At 43.7% G+C, this 21973-nt stretch overlaps 1 long non-coding RNA gene across 5 annotated transcripts in view; it reads right to left on the bottom strand.

Annotated features, from left to right (window-relative positions):
- LOC308486165 overlaps positions 1-21973 on the bottom strand; it is a 79938-nt gene that overhangs the window by 40181 nt on the left and 17784 nt on the right. For all 5 annotated transcript variants that reach the window (XR_013990977.1, XR_013990978.1, XR_013990979.1 and 2 more), the window contains one exon: positions 4840-4949. This is a non-coding gene — a long non-coding RNA (uncharacterized lncRNA). The remainder of the gene's footprint in view (positions 1-4839; positions 4950-21973) is intronic.

Raw genomic sequence — 21973 nt, forward strand, 5'->3', positions numbered from 1 at the left:
TGGTGTTTTTGCATCAACCAACTAACACAATCTCCCCTCTGGGAATTCTCTGTAGTGTATCTTTCCCCCCTTTACTCTACTTTTCTTTTCTCTTCAAAAGTTAATTTTAAATAGACTTTATAAATGACATTTCACTGAATTATTTTTATGTAAAGTGCTTCGGGCACCAGTTAAGAGCTATATAAATAAAAATGATTAAGCAATTAATATTAACAAAAAGAAGTTACAACTGCCACACTGCTGTGGGCGGTGAATAATGTCACACTGATGGAAGATTTGTTATGATATTAGTCAATTAAAGCTGTCTATAAATGATCTTGTTTTTACTATTGCCACACCCACTTCCACTAAACAATCATAAATTGCATTTTGGATTATTTGGGGTAAGACGAGTGTTGCTGTCATTTAAGTTCAAGGGCCAGCATTTCTTCTGTAGCTTCTGAAGTGATTGAATTGACTTTTCTTGATCATACAACTTAGTTCTCTTAAGTTCCAGTAAAAGAGTTTACTCCTGAAGCCTTTCTCACGAATGAGTATACCACACGGCTGTGGAGGTTTAGGATCAGAGCTTTCCTTCTCCTAGATGAATAATCTTCCCAGGTTGATGAGCCCCATCTGCCCCTCGCTTCCTTCTACAGAATGTGCAGAAACCATCTTCTTGACTGTGGGACCCACAACTGGTCTTGTCTGATCAATCCACCAGACCCTGTCTTCACATCCATGGGAAGTCCCTAACTCACTGAGGGTTTGAGGCCCATCTGCTACCTCACCTGGTTTAGCCAGCCAGTCGAAGCCGTTCTCTGATTGTGTCTGCTGTCACATGGTCTACTAGGTTCAATTGCTTTGTGGAGACAATTTTAACGGGGGAAATGGAAAGTGGGGAATGAGTAACGTTCTTCCTCCAGATTGCCCTCACCACAAGCAGTTTGAGCAAAGAAAAGCTATTCGTGGTGAGGGCAATCTGGAGCAAACGGGTCATTTGGGCTACAGTTAAAGGCATTTGCATACAATGTATACTTTGGGCCATGCATGTACTAAAAAGCACATCAGGGACACAGAAACATGTTCTACTTTTTATTGTGGGTTAAGAGTAGCAGATTTGACAGTAGGACCATCTGCCATTACTTCTCTTTTGTATCATGATGCCAGCCCAGTCAAAAGCAATTAAATGTGTTTTGCCATTAAAATATGGAGATAATTATGATGAATTACAGTTTTAAAATGGCCTTCAAAATTATGCATATGCTAGGTATATTCCTCACAGCTACTGAGGTAAAAAAGAATTTAAAAAAATCCTGCCCTTGTGAAATATTCCATCTATTTTATTAATGATGTTAGCTCTGTAATGAGATACCTACAAGGAAGTTTCAGAGATGAAGAACCTGACAGTCATTAGCAATCTATTTATAACTCAGAAAGTTTCTTTGCGAAGGAGATAACAGAGCCACAGCATTCTTCTTGCTTGCTGTTGGACAAACTATACATTGTCCAAAGCTCTGTGTTGTTATTTTTCATCATGTCACAAAATCAATACAGTGTAAAAATACCACAAGGAAACGGCAAAAGGAGGGAAATTATATCTGTTTTCAATTAGGTAGTCCTATGAGTGTGTCTTCAAATATTATTCATAATTTTAATTGAAGTTCTTTGAACTCTGTCAAAATTGTCCAAAGCCTTCAGGCAATCCTTTCCACATCAGGTCGTGAAGAAACCCTGAACATCTGCTGAGGATCCCTGTTTGCTATGCAGTACAGTGGTACCTCGGGTTAAGTACTTAATTCGTTCCGGAGGTCCGTACTTAACCTGAAACTGTTCTTAACCTGAGCACCACTTTAGCTAATGGGGCTTCCTGCTGCTGCCGTGCCGCCAGAGCACGATTTCTGTTCTTACCCTGAAGCAAAGTTCTTAACCTGAAGCACTATTTCTGGGTTAGCGGAGTGTGTAACCTGAAGCGTATGTAACCTGAAGTGTATGTAATCCGAGGTACCACTGTACTCTGCAGCATGTTCTAAGCTCTCATTTGGCTCACTGCTGCCCCACCCCACTTCCAGACACCATTGGCTTAGACCATTTGTATGGAATGCAAAACCTTGCTCGGTGCCATCACATCAGCATCTCATATATTTCATGTTGAGCCTCAATTACAGATGAGAGAGAAATTCAATTCAGCTGGCATTTAAAGGTGAACCTACATAATTCACACTTTCCGAAATAAAATGCAAAACAAAACACAGCTGTCCTTCAAAATTCACACTTCTTTGTATCTTGCAATGCAGTTCTGCATATGTTGGTGAAAACGACATACATTATATACAGGGAAGATTGCTTTGCAAAAAATGTGCATCTGAGCCAAAATTGTATACAAATATATGAGGAGAAATGAGCACTGAAACGAGCACTTTAAAATGCAAAATGTGAAGAGCTGAAGACTGGAAAAAGAAGATACAGAGAGAAACCAAAACTGGCAGATCCACACATCCCTAGCCTCCATGTAACCCCACAATCAAAGTGGGGACCAAAGTAAACAATACACCAAATCCATAGGAACATAGGGAGCTGCCTTTTACAGATCAGACCATGGGTCTACCTAACTCAGAATTCCTTATACTAACTGGTAGCACCTTTCCCAGGAGACAGGGGACAGGATGTCAGGATTGAACCTGGGACCTTCTGTGTGCAAAGCAGATGCTCTACAGCCGAGGTACAACCCTTCCCAGGGCCAGCCCAAGACATTTTGGCATCTGAGGCAAACAAAAAAATGACATCTCCCTCCTCCCCAGCCATGCAAGAAGGGGTGAGCAGACATCTACATTGGTAACAAGGGAGGAATAAGGATCTACATGGGGGGCTCAGACCAGCAGAGCTTTCTATCCATCAATAGGTCATTGTAGAGGCGGCATGAGGGGGAAGGGCTGCCGAGGAGGTGGCAGATCCAACCTCCAAGGAGCTCACCACAGCTGTCACTGCCACGATGGCAGCTGCCATGGGCAATGCATTCCTTGGAGGCCAGATCTGCTGCCCCAGGATCCTGCCAGCTGAGGATGTTGGCTCACCTTTTCTAATGAGTGTGCTAGCCCTGGCCCTTCCCCTTGCTTATTAAAGTAATGCTTTTTAGTTTGGGGGAGTTACTGGATACAGGATGCACAGAGGGGGGAGGTTTAACTCTGCCCTCTCTGTGCCACAGTTCTGGTGAAAACCCCCTCCCCTTGGAGCCACTACAGTGGTACCTCGGGTTACATACGCTTCAGGTTACATACGCTTTAGGTTACAGACTCCGCTAACCCAGAAATAGTACCTCAGGTTAAGAACTTTGCTTCAGGATGAGAAAAGAAATCGTGCTCTGGCGCCACCGCGGCAGCGGGAGGCCCCATTAGCTAAAGTGGTGCTTCAGGTTAAGAACAGTTTCAGGTTAAGAACGGACCTCCGGAACAAATTAAGTACTTAACCCAAGATACCACTGTATTCTTCTTCCCAGAAGGAAGCTGAATTTGTGGCCATGGCAGCCTCCTTTCCTGAAGAAACAGCACCTTCCAGGGGTGGAGAGTTCACAGGCACTGCAATTTTCATTGGGACCACAACACAAATATCGAAGAATACTGTTTGGAATATCAAAAAATGTGAAAAGGTGGGGGGGTCTCTGTGTGTGTGTGTGTGTGTGTGTGTGTCTGTGTGTGTCTGTGTGTGTAGAAGTGCATGACTTGGTTCTAAAAAAAAGTGCAATGCCAATCCAGCTGCCACAAAAGATTACTTAGAAAAAGACACACAATCTTTGTAGATTTCACTGCTTTATTAAAAAAATACAGTGACACTGAGGTGTCATTTGTTTGTGTGTGATTTTAAAACATTGATATAATATATTCCATCTCCCTCCACTGTTTTTGGCTTTGTCGTCCTAGTTAACAGCTGCCAATGCACTGCCATACTTTTTACCCCCTGGCAGATCAGGCAAATTGCTCCCAACAGGACAGCTGCCAATCAACATAATGGCAAAAGGTGTTAGGTGGGCAACAAGGATCAGTCTTCTGCACACAGAACAGTGAAAAATCTTTTCAAAACACTCACTTTCAACAGACCAAGGCCTGGGGCTATTTTTTTGGGTGGGGGAGCCCTCATGTTAACATTTACCAATGTAAATTTAGTATCTCTTCAACTTCCATAATTAATTTTTCAAAATAATGTGAATGTTTTAATAAGCAGGCTATTGCTATATAATTTTTTGATTAGGCATTCATCTGAAAAGCTCCTTAATCAAATACTATTGAAGAAAATCAGTGTTCAGATTATCTGTTCATTTGCAAGGTTAATTTTTTCATGCTATTCTGAGAACTGCTTTTTATTATTTGGCATGGTACATGGTATCTGTGCTTGCCCTGTATATTAATTCATTCCATCAACAATTTCAAAGGAGTCACTCAGGATTTCAGGATTAAAAATCTCATATCACAGAGAATTGTAGCTTGATGAGAAAAGTCTTTCAGGCCATAAATATTTCTGAAAAATACTGTTTCACCAATGAAATATTAATCAGGATGCTTCTGTTATATGAGTCATAGGGAAGAAAGAGTTTGCACCTCTTGTCGTATAATTAACTGACTCACAACCTTTGACTAATGAAAACACTGCATGGCACTCAAAAGCTTCAGTTTTATTTAACAGGATTGGTACTATATATATATATATATATATATATATATATATATATGAAACCACCATCACTCTGATTTATGTATCCATAATCAGATCTGGAAAGCAAGTCATTATATTTTAAAAGTTGCCTAGAACAAAGTTATCCCAAACAGATTAAATTTTAAAAAAATTAATAAGAAGAATTTCCCTTACCTTAGATAGAGCTTTGAATCCTTCTATGAAGGAAAGCAGAGGTTTCACATAGACATCTTGTGAGCTTGTGTGCCCCATGAGGATGAGAAGAAGAGAAGTATTTCGTCTCCCTAGTTTGCAAAGGAAAAAGGAAAAAAGATCAGATACTCAGGGAGACTTAAATATACAAGGAGTTTAGGTTTCAGTCAGTCTAACACTGTCATCTTTCAAATATCATTCATAACCCAACAAGTTGGTGAAGAAGTTTCACTGAGGCAATGAGAACGCAGACACTATAGAACAGCCTTCAGCGACGGGGCCCTCCAGAGGTTTTGGATTACTGGCTGAGATTGAAGGGAGTTGTAGTCCAAAACCTCTGGAAGGCAAGAGGATGGTGAATAAATTAGATTCAATTCTCATATTAAGGCAAACCGATCTAATCTCAAACAGTCCAAAACAACACACAATTCAAAATGGGTCTCTCATTCAAAATTTGCACTTCTCCGAATTTTGTAATGCAGTTCTCTATTCAAAAAATGTATACAAAAATGCATCTACGAGGATAAAGTGTGAATAAAAATGCATATATTAATGAAAATAATATACAAATGTTTATAGATATTGTGGAAATTTTATTAGAGGAATGATATCATATTGTGGAAAATTGCTTTGCAAAAATTGCATATCAGGAAAAATGGGATAGAAAATGTATTCGGAGAAATTCACACTGAAATGCTGAGGCAGATCTTCTTTTTAAAAAAATTAAAAACTGAAGATTTAATTGTTAACTGTTAATTATTAAAGATAACATCCCTTTGATCCTTTGCCAAGTCATCATTTTTCTTAGTCACTGTATTATGAATTGATCCAAGATGCATGTCACCTCAGCCCACCCACTGCAAGCTGGTCTTGCTTCTCAATAAACAAGCAGCCCTCATGACCAATGGGGAAGGAGTTATTAGTATGCAAGAGCCAATCAGAACACAAGCAAGCTACTCTATGCCCGCATTTTCTGTATGTGAGAGGCGAACGTTTCAGTCTGAGACCCAGTTTGAGTTAGATAGTTTTATTCATTCATTCATTCATTCACTGATTGATTGATTGATATTTGACTTCTTACCCACCCTTCACCATAATGTCCCACGGTAGGTTGCAGCGATTTAAAAACACAACATAATTTTAAAACCAATCACAAACCAGAAGAATTGAGGCTGCAATTTCAAACCCCTCCCCCTTTGTGCTGGGCCATGAGAGAGGGGGTGGACTGGACACCAGTGTCTCTCCCCCCAGTTCTGTCACTGCCCTCTATCTGCAAGATGATGCCACCATCCCACGCCCAGAACACTTTGAGCAGGTCACACAGGGAACTGCATGCTGGTGGCACTGGCTCAAGCCCAGTGTGGACCCAAATGCTACACTAGCTCGAGACTGGCATAGCTATTGGCTGCCCGCCATCTTCTGCTTGTATAGGTTGCAGGGCTGCTCCATTCAGCTCAACCACTGCCTGTTTGGGCTTTGGACTGCAGCCTAAGTCTGTAGAGCAGCCATCAGTCCAGCAGACTCCAGTGAGATGTATGAACAATGGCAGGTGAAGAAGAAGAAGAAGAAGAAGAAGAAGAAGAAGAAGAAGAAGAAGAAGAATAGTAGTTTGGATTTGATATCCCACCTTTCACTCCCTTTAAGGAGTCTCAAAGCGGCTAACATTCTCCTTTCCCTTCCTCCCCCACAACAAACACTCTGTGAGGTGAGTGGGGCTGAGAGACTTCAGAGAAGTGTGACTGGCCCAAGGTCACCCAGCAGCTGCATGTGGAGGAGCGGAGACGCGAACCGGGTTCCCCAGATTACAAGACTACCGCTCTTAACCACTACACCACAGTGGTGCTAAAAGAAATGCAGAAAAGGAAGTGTATATAAGCAGCAGCAGCCTGAATCCCAGCACCTTTTGGTGTGGATAAAAGATTTATCCACATAAAACCATTTATCCAAATAACAGAGCCTGACTTAACAATAATACCCCAAATTGTTGCTGTTTAACTGCCATTTAACAGCCACACTCTAGGGATGTGTCCAATCAATACCCACACTCTTACTATTGCATTGCAAATCCCTTTTATCCCTGATAAAAGCATCATCACTTAATCTTTACGTGAGTCTTGTGCATATGCACTGCCTCCTCCTGCAATTGGGAGGCAAATTGATGGCGGGGGAAAACATTTGCATCATTGTATCTGTTCAAATGTACTCCCATCAGTTTAATGGAGCCCTGTTACATCAGTTCAAGGAGGGAACATTGAAATAGGAGTAAGAGTAGACATGTTCTGGGGTTATAAACTCGCCACACCTAGCTTCGGCTGCAATCTCTATTTAAATTCAGCGAGCTTTTGTTTTGTTTTTGAAGAGGTGGTTCTGAAAATACTGGCAGAAATGTGGGGTTAATGGCCAGAAAGAAAGCCAGCCCATGGCACAAATCAAACAGTGTTTAGGACTAGCTTATTAGCAAAATGTAGCCAACATCTGGAGGGCACCATGTTGGCTACCCCTGCTCTGATTTATTGTTAATCACAAACATTGCTAGGCAATGCCCCATCTATATTGACAGATGCTTAGAAATCCAGCAGTTATTCATTGGATTTGAGGCCAAGACAATTTAAAATAAATTGACTCTTCCATCACAATTAGAGGGCATGCCAATCACAATGAATCTCATTCACACTGAGTTGCAGCCTCAAATATTTGGGCGCCGCAATGCAAGCCCTATGGGCATCTGAAAGGTCTTATGACTTGTGGGATCAGGAAATCTAGAGCAGGGAAGCATGAGTTTGAAATTGTGGGAAAGGTTTTGTTACTCAAACATTTATGAAGTATTCATCAAAGTAAATAGGGCAGGATCCAGGTTGAGGAGACCATAGGAAAGCTCCCTCTGGTGGGACCCCTCTGCCATTGGGGGCCCCCGGTGGACTTAACTGGCAGTGAACAGCAGTACAGTGGTACCTCAGGTTACAAATGCTTCAGGTTACAGATGCTTCAGGTTACAGACTCTGCTAACCCAGAAATAGTACATTGGGTTAAGAACTTTGCTTCAAGATGAGAACCAAAATCGTTCTCCGGCAGCACGGCAGCAGCGGGAGGCCCCATTAGCTAAAGTGGTGCTTCAGGTTAAGAACAGTTTCAGGTTAAGAATGGACCTCCAGAACGAATTAAGTTCTTAACCCGAGGTACCACTGTACTCCAAACTGCCCTAAACTTCTTAGCCGTGGCACCATTTTAACTTACCCCAATGGCCTCCCTATTGTGTTGTTCTGAAGCACTGAGGATAATTAAAATGGAAAATAATCCTACCTGCCTGTTGCTAATCAGTACACCAGAAAGAGTTTGATTGGTGTGAGGGGGGATGTACGTGACTGTAGTGGTTCTAGGGGTTGCTCGTGCGTAAGCCGGTGCAAACACCTGGCTGGATTGCCTGAGTGAACCTTTTCTGTCCGGACAGCTACTCACCCGTGGCTGTCTCAATCGCTGGCAGAATCCGTCAGTGGGCGTTTCTTAAACTTCTTCCAGCAAAGAAGCTCTTTGACGCCTAGTCTCCTCCTACTTTCTCTGCGCGAAAGCCTTCTTGCCGCTGGTCCCCGGCAAGGAGTCATGGGACCGCCTTGCCGCTTCCCCCATCTGCCCCCGTCTCCACTGGTGCTACGCTGATTCTCTTCCTCAGAAGATGGGCTGCCTCTCCCAATCCTGGGACGCTCTCCAGAATCCCTCTGGATTTTGCTCTCTCCCTCCGGCACTGATGGCTGTTCCCTGACAATGACTGAGTTTTCTGGAGAGCTATAACCCCCATAACTTCCCAAGGATACCCAGTACTTATGTTGGGACAGAACACTAAGTGTCAGTAAAGTATTCTGAGAGGCTAAAGGTATTAATGTTCATTAAGTAAAATAAGCAGGGATGACTTTAAATAGGGATGGTGACATCTGTCCTTTGAGCACCAAATATACACTCTTTCCGGTGAGTTCTGGTTGAAAAAAAGCCGTTCTTAACACTCTAGTAAGCAGATTTTTCAAATTCTTCCGGACAACGTTCCAGATATCATTGCGGGGTGGCGGGCGGTGTTAAATGAAATTGTCACATAATGTGTTTTAGAAATCCTGAATTATTCATCTGTTGTTCATAAATTTCTGATATTTTGTGGGAAAATATCCCCCCACATACACCAATAGGCTAATGGCCCCTTTGCACAGAAGGGCTCCTCCCCTTAATTTTCCAATCCCCCATCCCTGTTCTGAACTGGAGGTAGTTTAAAAAAAAACCAAAAAACTAAGAGGATTTCTTTAAAGCCAAATTTGTATTTTTTTGTTGTTTATTTCATCCTTTTCTTCTCACAGGATCATAAACAGCAGCATGAAATAAATATGGGAAACTGCAAAACAGCTTTACTTTATGAATGTGGATTTTAAAGACCAAACATTTATGTTAAGAAATAAAAACACCCCCACAGTGCTTAAGACTGCAGAACATTTGTAACACACTTAATTTGTTTTCCTTTGCTAAAATGTTTTTTCAAAATACATTGAAAAGCACTTTTCTGCAATGCATATAAAACAGAGGTGGGAGAACTAAACCTTAAAATCAAAAAAACGTTTCATCATTTGTAGCAGAATATGGAACCACAACAGCATCCTAATAAGTTGCCAGAAACAGACTTGGCATTTAATGTAATTTTTAAAATGCATGTTTAATTTATGCAACAAAGTGTGTTTTCCTCTGATACATCCCAGGAGGAACCTGCAGACTGCACTCTGACTGGAGGAATCATAGATAAGATCACCTTCCAAAGTGCTCTGCAATGCATCCTGAAAGAAAGAATTGTAGGAGTCACCCCAAGAGCACCTGATAGGTAAATCTGCAAGAACAGGAGGCAGATATGACTTTCGCCAAATGATGGAGGAGGAGTTTTCAGGCCAGGATCATCAGCCTTGGGTTTTTGTGGGGAGGGCAAGGGGAGAGATGCTATTGTAATATTTTTCTCAAGGTGCAGGACTCCAAATGATGCCTTTGGAGGGTGGGTGTTCCTATAGTTGTTGTATGATAATGTCATTACAAATCCAGGAGATGTGTTGTAATTTTCTCAGTGCACAAGGGAAAGTAAACGCAACATACAATTTCCAAGTAGCCTTTCTCTCTAAACTGACAGAAGCATTCCTGATTCACCTTGTGTTAAATAGGAAAATAAGCACCTAGTCCCCTTCAGAGTACACTATAAGCTTTTTTTGTTTTTAATTATAATAATTTCTTGCTCTTAACCTCGATGGGAGCTAATTATCTTGCATAAGCTCATATCAAATTTTCAGATACTTTAATTCTGAAAGGTGCATGAGTCAGAAAGAAAGGAAAAGTCAGGAGGATAAAGAATGCTAATAAGCATGTTCAAACAGCCAAAGGAAAACACAGATATTATATTGATATTTAAGTTTACAAAGGAAGCACATGATCTCTTATGATTCACAGGAATCAAAAGTAGCCTGGAAAGGCTGGCTTCCCCAGACCCATCAATTTTCATTCTCCCTTCGACCCTCAATGCTACACCAGCTCTCTAACCTTCGCTCCCATCTGAAAAAAGAAAGATTGCATGTTGTTGTTTAGTCGTTTAGTCATGTCCGACTCTTCGTGACCCCATGGACCAGAGCACGCCAGGCACTCCTGTCTTCCACTGCCTCCCGCAGTTTGGTCAGACTCATGTTTGTAGCTTCGAGAACACTGTCCAACCATCTCGTCCTCTGTCGTCCCCTTCTCCTTGTGCCCTCCATCTTTCCCAACATCAGGGTCTTTTCCAGGGAGTCTTCTCTTCTCAAGAGGTGGCCAAAGTATTGGAGCTTCAGCTTCAGGATCTGTCCTTCCAGTGAGCACTCAGGGCTGATTTCCTTAAGATTGCATAGGGCTTAAGATTGCATAGGGCTTGCTTTTTCCTTGCTGTTGTGCCAAGAAAACAGCAGTGCATCAGCACATGTCACCATTGGGCTCACAGCTATTATCTGTCATGCCCTGCTTAACTATTTTCCCCTGGCCTGGACCTCCAAGCAACACCAAGCCAGAGGCACACTTAGGTGTTGGTGAAACCTGCTTTGCTGCCTGAGGCAAAACAGAAAGGTGCCACACCCACTGCCACCCCATCACCAAAGCCTTGCTTAGCGGGGTCATGTGGTAGTTTCCAGTGGGATTCCATGATGTCTCACAGAACTCTCACAATACCTTGCAGAGCTCCATGAGATCTTGCCAGAAGCAACTCTGGCAGTAGTGACAGGGGTGGGCAAGGTGCCCATAGGGGTGCTGCCCTGTGGGATTCCGCTGCCTGAGGTGGGCTGCTTCACTCCTACTCATGGACAGCTTGGCTCTGCTGCCTAGGGCTGATAAGAGTTGGAGCCAACAACTTCCGGAAGGCCACAGGTTTCCCACTCCTGGATTCGACAGACTTTAGAAATTATTTTGATGGTGAGTTAGTTGTTCCATAACAAGATGGCCCCAATATAGCCTGCACCACAATGGAATCCCTGTGCTGTGTTTTGGTCTTTCCAGTATGCAGCGCTTTCTGCTCTGTGGGGAGATGATAAACTAGTTCCTGGTATGATGCTTCTCCTTGGTCTTCTGGGAAAGCATTCAGTAATGCTCCTCTAGGATCCATATGAGTGAATTGTTCTGTGATGTTCAGCTTCAACATTTGCCTTCCAATAACATTAATAACTGGACATGAATATCACATGTGGATACAAGCCCCATATTGTCTCCAACAACTGTTGGATCACAGGTTGAATAAGTTTTTGAAACTTGACAGGGTTAAAGGTGCTAGCTAGTTAATACCTTCAACTCTTGGCAATAATGGATTTCATAGGTCTACACGGAAACATTCACCCCACTGGGGTTTATTAAAAAAATATTGTTCAACTGCTGCCAGATTCCCAAATGGATTTTATTCCTTTAGAAGTGCCGCAGGTGCCAATTTTTAAGTGCCAATTTTTGTAACATGTTGGGAGGTTGAAACAAGTAACTTCTCAAAACTAGTTAACAAGTGTGATACTGTCTGAAAGAAAATCTTATTGCTAACCATGTTGGGTTACTTTCTGAAAAGCAAACTCCTAGGTTTTCTGTGACCAATTCACCTCTCTCTTGCCAGTCATTCATAGACATAGAGACAAACATAGAATTGAAGAGTTGGAAAGGGACCATGAGGATCATCTAGTCCAACTCCCTGCAGTGACAATTGAACCCACAAACCTGAGATTAAGAGTCACATGCTCTTTGAGCTGAGCTATCAATCAGTGTTAATATGAACTTTCCATAACGTGGCACCCACCTACTACATTAGCCACAGCCAAAGGCATGAAGTTAGGGGAATCCGGTCTGTATTTGCTGAGGAACCTCTTCCCTTTCATGTAGGCTATATCACTGATCATCCCAAATGTTGTGCATGCTGAAAGGAACCTAATATTTTATTGCTCACAAGAGAGCAGAACTCTATAGATTGCTTCCTACCCAGATAATAAATTCTCAGATATGCCAAATTTATGAAAGCAAGCCTTACCAGAGTCAACTGCAAAATGAATTACCAAGTGCCCTGCTCAACTTATTTCCTACTCTTAATTAAGATAAAGCAAGTCCTCTCTGAATTAATCTTTAAATAGCTTAATATCAGACATTAGGGTAGATCACGTTATTAAAAATTATATGATCTGGGTCAATAGCAGCAATCATTACAAGGGTTATAGAACTCACTTCAGTGGCAGTGTGTAGCCTGTTTTCTCTTCCCCTTTCTGCCTTTGACAGAAAAGGAGGATAATGATCCTGCGGAAAGAACTGTTAGGGCAAATTATCAATGGGAGACTCACAAATTTCAAAAGCACCCTATGCGATGCTAAAATTTGCTGCCACCCCCTTGCTTCTCATGCTCAATTCAACACCATTGCTACACCAACCCCTGTGGTAACGGCACCCAGTGCAGCTGAACCAGTCACACTACCCTAAAGCCACTTCTGAAAGCATCACATGATATTCTGGGAAGCTGGAAATCAACTCTTTTGCCCCTGCTTTTTTTCTCATGGTCTTTCTTGTGGGATGTAATCCATTGGAGCAGTCAAATACAACATTCGTTGTTTCCCTAGAGTGGACACAGGCAGGGGGATGTTACTCCAGCCAGTATAATTTCCTGTTTCACAGGTCTGGAGCATCCTTCCCCTACATGTGACCAGGGAGATGGGCGTGACCCTGGCTGACTCCATAAAAGAGCTGAGTCACACTGCCATCTGTCTCTCTTGATGCCATGCTGCTCTTCTGAAGCCATTTTCTTCTCTTGATGCTGTTCTCTTAATGTATTTTGCTGACTGCTGGCTCTCAGCTAGCAGCACATGGGCTCAGTCCCCATATGGGATGAACCCACAATTTGTTCTTTAACTACTAGCTAAAGCCTGCCCTCGGGGATCATTTGTTGTTGTTGTTTAGTCGTTTAGTCGTGTCCGACTCTTCGTGACCCCATGGGCCAGAGCACGCCAGGCACTCCTGTCTTCCACTGCCTCCCGCAGTTTGGTCAGACTCATGTTTGTGGCTTCGAGAACACTGTCCAACCATCTCGTCCTCTGTCGTCCCCTTCTCCTTGTGCCCTCAATCTTTCCCAACATCAGGGTCTTTTCCAGGGAGTCTTCTCTTCTCATGAGGTGGCCAAAGTATTGGAGCCTCAGCTTCACGATCTGTCCTTCCAGTTCAGGGATCATACTCTGAACCAAATGTTAGTAAACGTCTTGTTACTTTTAAGCAAAGGCTCTTGTGTCTTTGTTATTTTAAGAGGGATAAAAGGGGACACTAGGAATTATCTTCACTAAAGAGATTCAAACAAAGCCGCAAACTAGCTTCCTGCTGTACTGAGGGGAATTTGCTCTGCTACATGACTCACTAGCATGAGTGAAGGAAGGATAATATTCAATCAATATAGCCTCTCCTAATATCCTTAACATTCCCACATTTCTTCCCTGTACTTTCTGTGAGGCTTACTGTGTTTGTGTTCTAAGTGCATGCCCGATACTCCTTTCCCAATCCACAATCCTCTAATAATTGTACATTAACTCCTCTCATTTTCTTCCAGCACCTTTCATTCCATTTGGGGGAGGGGAGTTAGGAGGGCCACATGACAGTGGGCTGTCCGTTACCTGTTTTCCCATAACAGATGATGGGGACACCCCTCACTTCCCTTTATGTGCCTTTATGTGCTTTTATGTGCTTCCTGGCTGGGTGCTGCTTTCTGTAGGCAGCTACAGGGCAAACCTGGACATAATTTAAGCACATTTGTTTTTAAAATGCTTAGACTGGTGGCCATGTCTCTTTAAAGCTTTTCCTGGTGCCATTTTCCTGTCCAATATCACACACACACCCCCAAAAAAGCTGCTGTTTGTGTTATGTATGTATGTACAGAGCTTTTTTTCTTTAAAAAAATGTTTAGGGGTATTTTCATTTTCTTACCCATATTGAAAAACTGCCCCTCAATGAGGCCAAACTAAGATTCACAAAATGTTTAGGGGTATGCGTACCCCAGCGTCCCATCCAGAAAAAAGCACTATGTATGTATGTACGTATGTACAGGTGTGTATGTAAACACACACACAAGTGTTTTTATGCAATGTCACCAGCAGATAAAGATTTTATGGCACCATTCTTCACATGAGCTGTACCTGAAGATAATATGCTCATTCTAATGGAATGTGTTACCTTGTACCATCCAGATAAACACTGCAAAGAAGTGAACAATGGAAGATAGTAATTAATTCTCCCAGCACACCAGGTCTGAAACAACAATGTATATGAAGGACTACACGCGTGCAATGGATTTTATACTTATAAGATTTAACAGAGGTGCTGTTTGTAAGGAGGAAGATGTGGTCAGCTGCAAGAATGATGTAACGAAGATTGACGGATGGCAACTGAACACTAAATAAGAAATGATGCTGCTTTGGTAGCAAACGTTCAACATATGTTTGCAACAGGAGCAGGAAACCTGATTTTAAGAAACTGTATAAAATTAAAGTAATTTGGTTGGATTTGCGTGCTGAGGTCCCCAAAACACCCCTACCCCAATAACTCACACATCACACATAATTTTTGTTTAAGGTTTTTGGCATAATTTTGGCCACAACTTTATTAAAATACAAATTGTGAGTGGTTGCTTAGGCATTGGTTATGACTAGCTGTCCCCCCCCCCCGCCTTGGGGGACAGCACTGACTCCCGGATCCCAGCGAGAGCCATGTGGAGGAACAAGATCAGGGATAACTGGAGCTGCGACACAGACCCTCAGCTTCTCCCCGCATGCTCCCAGGAGCTTACGCGGCCTGCACCCGATTCCAGGGGTTTGGACGAGAGGATGGTAAGCCCCTGAATTCCTTTAACGGAATTCCTGTGCAGCAGCAGCATTGGAGGGGCAGGCACAGCCAATCCATACCCCTCCACCAACCAATTTAAACCAATGCCTAACCGCCAACCTTACAAGTTGTGACGATTTGCTACGCAGTAGGCAAAAACCAATTGGCACACACTAATCAGCCAAAAGGAAAAATTCCTACCAGGCCCCCGCACCAATGCGGACGACCCCATGACAGGCATAGCAAGGTCAAAGCACAAGCCCAATCAAGGGAGGGAGGGGGGTGATCCGGTGCCCACAGCGAAAGAGAAAGGAACATGCTGTGAGCCTTGTTTAAATAACCTCTGTTCCCACCCCTAAATTGGCAACATCAAATTTACCCCAGTAACACCAACCACCAATCCGATCCAAGCCCCTTCAATCTATCCTGCCTGGCAACTATGGGGTGCTTTGCTCGGCCCCATCCACAACACGTGCTCTCCTTTAATGAGAACATGCTTTGTCATAATTTGGAAAATTAATAAATATATTGGGGCGGAGATAATATGCTCACTCTGAGGCACATTCCTGGTTTGAATTTTGCTTTCAGTGACCTCCTTGTGCAGAATGTGAAGCAGCCAATGCAGTCCTCTCCACACTCCCCTTTCTACAAGTTAAGACACAAGATCGAGACAACAAAGAAAATCAGACTGCAATCCTGTACACATTTACCTGGGCAGAGGGTGCATTGAAAATAATGAGACTTAATTCTGAGTAAACAGGTGTACATCTGCATTGCCAAAGTCTTTTATCCTGTATCTAGCAACCAGTTCCAAATGAAGCAGCCTCTCTTATCAGGAAAGAAAGCAGAATCCACTTGCACTTCTCTTTACATGCAGAGATCTGTCCTCTTCATTAAAATGCATAGGGAGACCAGGATGCTAAAGTGATCCTCCTGTATAATGGATTGCAAAATGCTAGTTTGGGACATTTCTTTTTAAAAAACCCATGACCAGTTATCCTAAGAAATATAAAGAATAATTATATCGACTTATTTAAATATACCTCTTTTTTTTAATAAGTAAGCATTTCAGGCTTCTTACGTGACACATGGAAATGATGCAAAGTTCATAAAAAGAGGAATTTGTGTGTTTATTTTTTAATTTCTATCTTGCGAAGGCCACAGTGGTTGGAAAACGTAAACACTGGATACCGTACTTTTATCCTGCTTATTAACCAAACAAACAAAAATGGCACCAAAATTCATAATTGCCTGGGCATCCACAATACACATCATATCTTGTCCAGCTTGTAACATTGGCTGTGCTATGAATCGTATATCATTTCCACCCAAAAATTCTTATTGAGCTATGAATATAAATTGAGCCTATGCGCACAGGTGCCAAGCAAGCAGCTGATCAGGCTGTTCCTAAACATATGCACAAAATGTCCATAATGCTAGCCTTCCTGCCCGTGAAACCCTTGCTGAAATTCATATTGATCCCTGTGAAGGTTGATCCCTATGAACTACAAAAATAACTACTTGTAAGTGTGTGTGCAGAAAACCTTTAAGATTAATCTTTACTCTTATGTATTTATTTAAGTAAATGTATAACCAGCCTTTCCATTGGGACCACAATGTTCAGGGCAGCCTCTGACAAATCAAAAAAGAATTACAAAATAAATAAGAAAAACAGCTTGAGAACAGGTCAGATGCCTCGTTCCCTACCACCATCTTGGAATCAATAAAGGGGAATTTCTTACAACAGCTCTGTTCCTGGCATGTTTGTTGCCAACTCTATGGAATTGAGGTGTTACAATCCAGGTTGCTACAATCCAACAATATTATACCAAATAACCTATATACCAAATGCTGCTCTGCTCCAAATTTAGAGAACCCTTTTCCTGGGCCAGGAGCAAATCCCACACCAGGCCAATAGCTTACTACAAGGAATGAAGTGGGATGAGATGGGGATGAGTGGATCTGATACTTAATGTGCTGCTTGTTGGTGCTGGGAAGTTATTTTGTGTTTCTGGGAGGTAGAGAGGAAGCCATCTAACAAGAAGCAGGCAGACAGCGAAATAAAGATGAAGCAATTAAATTCCACGAGCAACAAATGTTTCCATGGCATGAATGAAAGATGTACTGAAATGTATGACATTCATTCCCTTGCATGAAGACTCGGCGTTTCCCAAAAAATCATTTTTCTTGAAAGAGCAAGACAATCATGACACTCGACAAAAAAAAAAGTGCAACAGCTGAACATGAGGTGCTTATAAGTGACAGCAAAACGTGTTCAAACTATTAATCATGTCTGTGGCATGTCCCCCCCCCGGCCCCCGCTCCTCCAATGTTCCCTTTATCTTGCTTTTAAAATGAGTTTGCTTATTCTTTTTTCAAAACCTTTGATGTGCAGTTCTAGTCTCAGTTCTGGTCCTTCGTGGATGTTTTGCAAATTTTTGTCACTGTTGTTTCTAGGTACAGGTGTCTGTCCACCACACTGTCATTTTTGTACCCCTTTCTAAAGTTACCCTACCTTCTAGACCCCCACAATTCAGCACCAACTATAGGTGGCTGATTCATGCAAATCTCCCCATACCTTGAGAGTTTGCAAAGAAGTGGTCATGGGAACTTGCATACTGCCTTTGAGTGGGCTGGCCACTGCTAGTCCACCCCACTTTCATGCTTCCTTGTCTGGCAGTTCAGAGCTTCACACAGAGAGAGATGCATATGAGTAAAACCACCACACACAAGGAGGGACCCGAACTAGGCAGCAGGACATCAGGGATGTGTGGAAGTGAGTGTGAGTCCCCAAAGTGCTCTATGAACAGGCTTTCAACACATGGAGAGATTTGCATAGGTGCTGAATTTTAGGGGCCCAGAAAGTTGAGTAACTCTAGAAAGGGATTCAAAAGGTTTGGGAAATATTATTACTGCTATTACTATTACACTTATTAGTCACTTTTCTCACAGAAGTGACCCAAACCAACTTACAAAAACAATATAAATACTAAAACCAGTTATAACAAACAGAACCAATGAAAGCCTAAAAACACATCTATACAGACAAGACAGGTCTTACAGATCCTACCTTACAAAAAGAGGCCACAAATACCTCAAACCCTTCAAATTAAGAGCCAAAAGTCTGGGTAAAAAGAAATGTTTTTTCCTACAAATAGATAAAAAAGAGATAAGGATTGTGACAAGTATACTGTACCTCCCTGGAAAGAGCAATCCACAAGCAGCAAGCCACCACTGAAAAGGAGCATTTTCACGTTGGCACTGTTTGGATCTCCCATAGAGGGGACACACAGAGAAGGTCCTCTGTTGATGATCACAGAGTCCTTAGCTTCATGTGGGGGTGGGGGGAGAATGGGGATCCTAAGACACATAAGGTTTTACAGCATGGAAACAAATTGGTAGTCAGTGCAATTGTGCCTGAATATGTTGGGACCCTTCTTCCCCTGTCAACAATTTGGCCACCCAATTCTGCACTAGCTATAGATCCTGAATCATCTTCAAAGGGAGCCCCACAAACAACACGTTGCAGTAATCCAACCTAGAGGTTACCAGAGTGTAGTTAGGATGTCTCTGTCCAAATAGTGGAACAACTGGGCCACCAGTCGAAGCTGATGGAAGACACTCTCCACCACCGAGGCTACTTGAGTCCCAGTAATGGATTCAGAAGTACCCCAGGCTACATACCTGCTCCTTCAGAGGGAATGTAACCCCACCCAGAGCAGGCTACACCCCATCCCTCCAATGGGATGACTTTCACAGATGGTGTGCATCTGTCTCTTGAAACAATAATAAAAAGGATTTGCAAATCTACAACTGGGGGCAGAACTACAGAAAAAAACAAGAAAGAAAGAAAGAAAGAAAGAAAGAAAGAAAGAAAGAAAGAAAGAAAGAAAGAAAATCTTTCTTTCATGAGAGGTATGATAAGTGAACCTGTAGTAACAATTTTGTGTTATCAAGGTGCCATAAATAAATAAACATGCATGTGAAGAAAGGGTAAATCTGAATCAAAACAGCCCCCAAACAAGGAGTTAATACTGTTCTCACTGGCAGGGCAGAGATCCACCAAATACTGGAAAACTTTTATGGTTACATGGCTTGCTACTGTTTGGCAAATAACTCTTACAGAAAACTTTTAATGCATCAAAGCAGAGTTGCAAAAGGCGTTATTAAAGAGGATCACTTCTTGAAACATGGCTTCTGTCTTGCACCCAGAGGAGAAAGAAGCACAGTGCCTTTGTCCAAAAAACCATTTTTCTACCTGGATAACTTTCTCTTTCCAAATTCCCAAGTATGTAGCTGATGAAATTACACTTTAATAGTTTGGTCATTGGTGCTATAGCAAACCATTTCTAATAAACTCCTTTCCCCCCACTGTGTTTTGAGCTGTTAGTAAAGAATTATCACCTTCCTTCTTCCCACTCCATGGATAGGTCTCTTGGTGACCTCCAGACTATCGATAGTGATGACCTCTTTTGAACCCAGTTTGTTGCTAAGACTCTAGTCTTCTTTTTATTTAGTTGTCGATTCCTTCCTGTTATGTACTGAGTTGAATAGGATCCAAACTGTAGCAGTCTGATTGGTCCTAGAACAATAGGATCCAAAAGGCAGCAGTCTGATTGGTCCTAGAACAATAGGATTCAGAATGCAGCAGTCTGATTGGTCCTAGAACAATGCAGCAGTATGATTGGTTGGCAGGAACCACCCAATCCTGCTCCAGATAGAAGTGAATCCACAACCTGATTGGCTTACAGTAGAATTCCAGAATTAGCCAATCATGTGCAGCCCATTGTGTAAATAATGTATATAAAGCAGATACTGTGAGGGGACATTTATTCATTCCTCCTCACCACTATGAGCTGAATAAAGAGCATGAAATCACTTTGCAACTCTGAGTATATTTCACTGGCGACGAGGATGGGATCCCGCTGAGCTGACTGCCACACACAGCACCGCAGCACCGCCAACTGCCGCACCGCTGTCTCGCACCGTGTATCCAGGCTTCAGCTCCGGGGCACAAGGAACTCAGAATGGCAGCCAACAGCAGCTTCTCGCCATTCAACCCAGCATCTGGAGACTGGGAAGCGTACGCCTCCCGTTTCACCTTCCTCCTAGAAGCCAAAGGGGTCACCGACGAAGAAGACGCCAAGAAGAGGGCGATATTCTTCAGCGTCTGCGGAGAGGAGACGTTTGAAATCGCCCGGGCTCTCCTTGCGCCTGAAGACGTCGCTACTGTTCCATACAAAACAATAATGGAACAGCTGAAGGGGCACTTTTCGCCGCAGCCCTCAGTGGTGGCTCGTCGAAATGCCTTCTACGCAAAGCGGCAAGCCCCTGGGGAAACCATAACTGGGTTTGTGACCTCTCTCCGCCAAGCCGCCCGGTTCTGCAACTTCTCAGAGCTGGAGAACATGCTTCGTGACCGCCTCGTCGGTGGCCTGAAGGATGAGAAGCTGCAACGACGCCTCTACGCTAAGAAGGACCTAACGTTCCAGGTCGCTCTGGAGGAGGCCCTGGCAACAGAAGCTGCCAAGAGGTCGACCCAAGAGGCACGGCCGAGCCTGCCATCCCAACCGAGGGTCCACCATGAAGACCTCACCGACGACTCAGGATCCGACAGGGAGGAGGTGCACCGAGTACAGCAGCGCACTCAAGCAGCGCACAGACCACAGCTGCCTCGACGAGAAGGAGGGAACTGCGCAAGCTGCGGGGAGAGTCACGAGAGGAGGACCTGCCGTTTCCGCAACGCAGAGTGCAGGCAGTGCAGAAAATCGGGACACATCGCCCGGGTGTGTCGGGCTCGGCCCACCCGACACCAGGCATCAGATGACCAATCCAAGAGCCCCAGGTCCCGGGGCCCAACGCACCAAGGCAACTCGACGGAGCTCACGGACTTCCAGGTATACCAGTTGCCCCACCCCAACGTAGAGAAAATTTATGTAGAGGTACAGATAGAGGGGGCCCCATGCCGCATGGAGCTTGACACGGGTTCAACTCTATCCATAATCTCGGCAAGGACCTTAAGGAAACTGTGTCCCACTGGGGGTCCCAAACTCAGGCCGGCCCCATTCACCCTCCGGGACTTCCAGAAACGTAAGGTCCCCACAATGGGGGTGGGGACCTTCAGGGTGCAATACCGAGGGCGGACGCGGCAACTGGACTTGCTTGTGGTCAAGGGCCCCTACATTAGCTTACTGGGATTGGCATGGTTTGGACCACTGGGGCTAGCTGTCACCGGGGTGAACCACACTAGCTTACAAGTGGACGTGGACGCCATATGCAAGGAATTTCCAGGGGTTTTCGATGGGAAATTGGGACAGTATACGGGCCCCCCCATTGCGCTACAGCTTGACCCCGCAGTACGACCGGTCAGGCTCAAGGCCCGCCGGGTCCCGTTCGCCTTGAAACCCCGTATAGACGAGGAATTGGACCGACTCGTAGAGCAAGGAGTGCTGGAGCCGGTGCCTAATGCTCCCTGGGAAACCCCAATCGTCACACCCGTCAAGCCTAATGGTTCGGTCCGCATCTGCGCAGACTACAAATGTACCATAAACAAGGCCCTCACGGCCCACGCATACCCAGTGCCAGTGGTCAGCCATGTCCTTGCCACCCTGGCTGGGTCGAAAATTTTTGGCAAGCTGGACTTGGCCCAAGCATATCAACAGCTGCCAGTAGATGAGGCCACAGCAGAGGCACAGACGATTGTGACGCACAGAGGAGCGTTCAGGGTAAAGCGGTTGCAATTCGGTGTCAGCGTGGCACCAGGCATATT

Source organism: Podarcis pityusensis (genome assembly GCF_964106645.2).
Source record: "Podarcis pityusensis genome assembly, chromosome: 10".
Lineage (NCBI taxonomy): Eukaryota > Metazoa > Chordata > Lepidosauria > Squamata > Lacertidae > Podarcis > Podarcis pityusensis.